This window comes from Macaca nemestrina, chromosome 16, assembly GCF_043159975.1.
Source record: "Macaca nemestrina isolate mMacNem1 chromosome 16, mMacNem.hap1, whole genome shotgun sequence".
Taxonomy (NCBI): Eukaryota; Metazoa; Chordata; class Mammalia; order Primates; family Cercopithecidae; genus Macaca; species Macaca nemestrina.
In genome coordinates, this window is record NC_092140.1 from 54,815,061 (window position 1) to 54,822,030 (window position 6,970).

A 6,970-nucleotide genomic window follows, 5' to 3' on the forward strand; every position below is an offset into this window, starting at 1 on the left:
GAGTTACATCTGTATTTCGTGGATCTCTTTGCTAGCCTTATTTCTGTGGAATCTGAAACAGATATTTCGGATCCCTTTGAAGACTATAGGGCCAAAGGAAATATCCTCCGATAACAAAGAGAAAGAAGCTTTCTGAGAAGCTTCTTTGTGTTCTCTGAAATCATCTCACAGAGTTACAGCTTTCCCCTCAGGAAGCCTTTCGCTAAGACAGTTCTTGTGGAATTGGCAAAGTGATATTTGGAAGCCCATAGAGGGCTATGGTCAAAAAGGAAATATCCTCCGATGAAATCTCGAAAGAAGCTTTCTGAGAAACTGCTCTGTCATGTGCGACTTCCACTCACAGAGTTACATGTGTATTTCGTGGATCTCTTTGCTAGCCTTATTTCTGGGGAATCTGAGAACAGAGATTACGGATCCCTTTGAAGACTATAGGGCCAAAGGAAATATCCTCCGATATCAAAGAGAAAGAAGCTTTCTGAGGAACTTCTTTGTGTTCTGTGAAATCATCTCACAGAGTTACAGCTTTCCCCTCAAGAAGCCTTTCGCTCAGACAGTTCTTGTGGAATTGGAAAAGTGATATTTGGAAGCCCATAGAGGGCTATGGTGAAAAAGGAAATATCCTCAGATGAAATCTGGAAAGAAGCTTTCTGAGAAACTGCTCTGTGATGTGTGACTTCCACTCACAGAGTTACCTCTGTATTTCGTGGATCTCTTAGCTAGCCTTATTTCTGTGGAATCTGAGAAGAGATATTTCGGATCCCTTTGAAGACTGTAGGGCCAAAGGAAATATCCTCCGATAACAAAGACAAAGAAGCTTTCTGAGAAACTTCTTTGTGTTCTGTGAAATCATCTCACAGAGTTACAGCTTTCCCCTCAAGAAGCCTTTCGCTAAGACAGTTCTTCTGGAATTGGCAAAGTGATATTTGGAAGCCCATAGAGGGCTATGGTGAAAAAGGAAATATCCTCAGATGATATCTGGAAAGAAGCTTTCTGAGAAACTGCTCTGTGAAGTGTGACTTCCACTCAGAGAGTTACATCTGTATTTCGTGGATCTCTTTGCTAGCCTTATTTCTGTGGAATCTGAGAACAGATATTTCGGATCCCTTTGAAGACTATAGGGCCAAATGAATTATCCTCCGATAAAAAAGAGAAAGAAGCTTTCTGAGAAACTTCTTTGTGTTCTGTGAAATCATCTCACAGAGTTACAGCTTTCCCCTCAAGAAGCCTTTCGCTCAGACAGTTCTTGTGGAATTGTCAAAGGGATATTTGGAAGCCCATAGAGGGCTAAGGTAAAAAAGGAAATATCCTCAGATGAAATCTGGAAAGAAGCTTTCTGAGAAACTGCTCTGTGATGTGTGACTTCCACTCACAGAGTTACATGTGTATTTCCTGGATCTCTTTGCTAGCCTTATTTCGGTGGAATCTGAGAACAGATATTTCGGATCCCTTTGAAGACTATAGGGCCAAAGGAAATATCCTCCGATAACAAAGAGAAAGAAACTTTGTGAGAAACTTCTTTGTGTTCTGTGAAATCATCTCACAGAGTTACAGCTTTCCCCTCAAGAAGCCTTTCGCTCAGACAGTTCTTGTGGAATTGGAAAAGTGATATTTGGAAGCCCATAGAGGGCTATGGTGAAAAAGGAAATATCCTCAGATGAAATCTGGAAAGAAGCTTTCTGAGAAACTGCTTAGTGTTCTGTGAATTCATCACACAGAGTTACATCTGTATTTCGTGGATCTCTTTGCTAGCCTTATTTCTGTGGAATCTGAGAATAGATATTTCGGATCCCTTTGAAGACTATAGAGCCAAAGGAAATATCCTCCGATAACAAAGAGAAAGAAGCTTTCTGAGAAACTTCTTTGTGTTCTGTGAAATCATCTCACAGAGTTACAGCTTTCCCCTCAAGAAGCCTTTCGCTCAGACAGTTCTTGTGGAATTGGCAAAGTGATATTTGGAAGCCCATAGTGGGCTATGGTGAAAAAGGTAATATCCTCAGATGAAATCTGGAAAGAAGCTTTCTGAGAAACTGCTCTGTGATGTGTGACTTCCAATCACAGAGTTACATGTGTATTTCGTGGATCTCTTTGCTAGCCTTATTTCGGTGGAATCTGAGAACAAATATTTCGGATCCCTTTGAAGACAATAGGGCCAAAGGAAATATCCTCCGAAAACAAAGAGAAAGAAGCTTTCGGAGAAACTTCTTTGTGTTCTGTGAAATAACCTCACAGAGTTACAGCTTTCCCCTCAAGAAGCCTTTCGCTAAGACTGTTCTTGTGGAATTGGCGAAGTGATATTTGGAAGCCCATAGAGGGCTATGGCGACAAAGGAAATATCCTCAGATGAAATCTGGAAAGAAGCTTTCTGAGAAACTGCTCTGTGATGTGTGACTTCCACTCAGAGAGTTACATCTGTATTTCGTGGATCTCTTTGCTAGCCTTATTTCTGTGGAATCTGAGAACAGATATTTCGGATCCCTTTGAAGACTATAGGGCCAAAGGAAATATCCTCCGATAACAAAGAGAAAGAAGCTTTCTGAGAAGCTTCTTTGTGTTCTCTGAAATCATCTCAGAGAGTTACAGCTTTCCCCTCAGGAAGCCTTTCGCTAAGACAGTTCTTGTGGAATTGGAAAAGTGATATTTGGAAGCCCATAGAGGGCTATGGTCAAAAAGGAAATATCCTCCGATGAAATCTGGAAAGAAGCTTTCTGAGAAACTGCTCTGTCATGCGTGACTTCCACTCACAGAGTTACATGTGTATTTCGTGGATCTCTTTGCTAGCCTTATTTCTGTGGAATCTGAGAACAGAGATTACGGATCCCTTTGAAGACTATAGGGCCAAAGGAAATATCCTCCGATAACAAAGAGAAAGAAGCTTTCTGAGAAACTTCTTTGTGTTCTGTGAAATCATCTCACAGAGTTACAGCTTTCCCCTCAAGAAGCCTTTCGCTCAGACAGTTCTTGTGGAATTGGAAACGTGATATTTGGAAGCCCATAGAGGGCTATGGTGAAAAAGGAAATATCCTCCGATGAAATCTGGAAAGAAGCTTTCTGAGAAACTGCTCTGTGATGTGTGACTTCCACTCACAGAGTTACCTCTGTATTTCGTGGATCTCTTAGCTATCCTTATTTCTGTGGAATCTGAGAAGAGATATTTCGGATCCCTTTGAAGACTATAGGGCCAAAGGAAATATCCTCCGATAACAAAGAGAAAGAAGCTTTCTGAGAAACTTCTTTGTGTTCTGTGAAATCATCTCACAGAGTTACAGCTTTCCCCTCAAGAAGCCTTTCGCTCAGACAGTTCTTGTGGAATTGGCAAAGTGATATTTGGAAGCCCATAGTGGGCTATGGTGAAAAAGGTAATATCCTCAGATGAAATCTGGAAAGAAGCTTTCTGAGAAACTGCTCTGTGATGTGTGACTTCCACTCACAGAGTTACATCTGTATTTCGTGGATCTCTTTGCTAGCCTTATTTCGGTGGAATCTGAGAACAAATATTTCGGATCCCTTTGAAGACTATAGGGCCAAAGGAAATATCCTCCGAAAACAAAGAGAAAGAAGCTTTTGGAGAAACTTCTTTGTGTTCTGTGAAATCACCTCACAGAGTTACAGCTTTCCCCTCAAGAAGCCTTTCGCTAAGACTGTTCTTGTGGAATTGGCGAAGTGATATTTGGAAGCCCATAGAGGGCTATGGCGACAAAGGAAATATCCTCAGATGAAATCTGGAAAGAAGCTTTCTGAGAAAATGCTCTGTGATGTGTGACTTCCACTCAGAGAGTTACATCTGTATTTCGTGGATCTCTTTGCTAGCCTTATTTCTGTGGAATCTGAGAACAGATATTTCGGATCCCTTTGAAGACTATAGGGCCAAAGGAAATATCCTCCGATAACAAAGAGAAAGAAGCTTTCTGAGAAACTTCTTTGTGTTCTGTGAAATCATCTCACAGAGTTACAGCTTTCCCCTCAAGAAGCCTTTCGCTAAGACAGTTCTTCTGGAATTGGCAAAGTGATATTTGGAAGCCCATAGAGGGCTATGGTGAAAAAGGAAATATCCTCAGATGATATCTGGAAAGAAGCTTTCTGAGAAACTGCTCTGTGAAGTGTGACATCCACTCAGAGAGTTACATCTGTATTTCGTGGATCTCTTTGCTAGCCTTATTTCTGTGGAATCTGAAACAGATATTTCGGATCCCTTTGAAGACTATAGGGCCAAAGGAAATATCCTCCAATAACAAAGAGAAAGAAGCTTTCTGAGAAACTTCTTTGTGTTCTGTAAAATCATCTCACAGAGTTACAGCTTTCCCCTCAAGAAGCCTTTCGCTAAGACAGTTCTTGTGGAATTGGCAAAGTGATATTTGGAAGCCCATAGAGGGCTATGGTGAAAAAGGAAATATCCTCAGATGAAATCTGGAAAGAAGCATTCTGAGAAACTCCTCTGTGATGTGTGACTTCCACTCACAGAGTTACATCTGTATTTCGTGGATCTTTTTGCTAGCCTTATTTCTGTGGAATCTGAGAAGAGATATTTCGGATCCCTTTGAAGACTATAGGGCCAAAGGAAATATCCTCCGATAACAAAGAAAAAGAAGCTTTCTGAGAAACTTCTTTGTGTTCTGTGAAATCATCTCACAGAGTTACAGCTTTCCCCTCAAGAAGCCTTTCGCTAAGACAGTTCTTGTAGAATTGGCAAAGTGATATTTGGAAGCCCATAGAGGTCTATGGTGAAAAAGGAAATATCCTCAGATGAAATCTGGAAAGAAGCTTTCTGAGAAACTGCTCTGTGATGTGTGACTTCCACTCACAGAGTTACATCTGTATTTCGTGGATCTCTTTGCTAGCCTTATTTCTGTGGAATCTGAGAAGAGATATTTCGGATCCCTTTGAAGACTATAGGGCCAAAGGAAATATCCTCCGATAACAAAGAGAAAGAAGCTTTCTGAGAAACTTCTTTGTGTTCTGTGAAATCATCTCACAGAGTTACAGCTTTCCCCTCAAGAAGCCTTTCGCTAAGACAGTTCTTGTGGAATTGCCAAAGTGATATTTGGAAGCCCTTAGAGGGCTGTGGTGAAAAAGGAAATATCCTCATATGAAATCTGGAAAGAAGCTTTCTGAGAAACTGCTCTGTGATGTGTGACTTCCACTCACAGAGTTACATCTGTATTTCGTGGATCTCTTTGCTAGCCTTATTTCTGTGGAATCTGAGAACAGATATTTCGGATCCCTTTGAAGTCTATAGGGCCAAATGAATTATCCTCCGATAAAAAAGGGAAAGAAGCTTTCTGAGAAACTTCTTTGTGTTCTGTGAAATCATCTCACAGAGTTACAGCTTTCCCCTCAAGAAGCCTTTCGCTAAGACAGTTCTTGTGGAATTGTCAAAGGGATATTTGGAAGCCCATAGAGGGCTAAGGTGAAAAAGGAAATATCCTCCGATGAAATCTGGAAAGAAGCTTTCTGAGAAACTGCTCTGTGATGTGTGACTTCCACTCACAGAGTTACATCTGTATTTCGTGGATCTCTTTGCTAGCCTTATTTCGGTGGAATCTGAGAACAGATATTTCGGATCCCTTTGAAGACTATAGGGCCAAAGGAAATATCCTCCGATAACAAAGAGAAAGAAACTTTGTGAGAAACTTCTTTGTGTTCTGTGAAATCATCTCACAGAGTTACAGCTTTCCCCTCAAGAAGCCTTTCGCTCAGACAGTTCTTGTGGAATTGGAAAAGTGATATTTGGAAGCCCATAGAGGGCTATGGTGAAAAAGGAAATATCCTCAGATGAAATCTGGAAAGAAGCTTTCTGAGAAACTGCTCTGTGATGTGTGACTTCCACTCAGAGAGTTACATCTGTATTTCGTGGATCTCTTTGCTAGCCTTATTTCTGTGGAATCTGAGAACAGATAGTTCGGATCCCTTTGAAGACTATAGGGCCAAAGGAAATATCCTCCGATAACAAAGAGAAAGAAGCTTTCTGAGAATCTTCTTTGTGTTCTGTGAAATCATCTCACAGAGTTACAGCTTTCCCCTCAAGAAGCCTTTCGCTAAGACAGTTCTTCTGGAATTGGCAAAGTGATATTTGGAAGCCCATAGAGGGCTATGGTGAAAAAGGAAATATCCTCAGATGATATCTGGAAAGAAGCTTTCTGAGAAACTGCTCTGTGAAGTGTGACTTCCACTCAGAGAGTTACATCTGTATTTCGTGGATCTCTTTGCTAGCCTTATTTCTGTGGAATCTGAAACAGATATTTCGGATCCCTTTGAAGACTATAGGGCCAAAGGAAATATCCTCCGATAACAAAGAGAAAGAAGCTTTCTGAGAAGCTTCTTTGTGTTCTGTGAAATCATCTCACAGAGTTACAGCTTCCCCTCAGGAAGCCTTTCGCTAAGACAGTTCTTGTGGAATTGGCAAAGTGATATTTGGAAGCCCATAGAGGGCTATGGTCAAAAAGGAAATATCCTCCGATGAAATCTCGAAAGAAGCTTTCTGAGAAACTGCTCTGTCATGTGTGACTTCCACTCACAGAGTTACATGTGTATTTCGTGGATCTCTTTGCTAGCCTTATTTCTGGGGAATCTGAGAACAGAGATTACGGATCCCTTTGAAGACTATAGGGCCAAAGGAAATATCCTCCGATAACAAAGAGAAAGAAGCTTTCTGAGAAACTTCTTTGTGTTCTGTGAAATCATCTCACAGAGTTACAGCTTTCCCCTCAAGAAGCCTTTCGCTCAGACAGTTCTTGTGGAATTGGAAAAGTGATATTTGGAAGCCCATAGAGGGCTATGGTGAAAAAGGAAATATCCTCAGATGAAATCTGGAAAGAAGCTTTCTGAGAAACTGCTCTGTGATGTGTGACTTCCACTCACAGAGTTACCTCTGTATTTCGTGGATCTCTTAGCTAGCCTTATTTCTGTGGAATCTGAGAAGAGATATTTCGGATCCCTTTGAAGACTGTAGGGCCAAAGGAAATATCCTCCGATA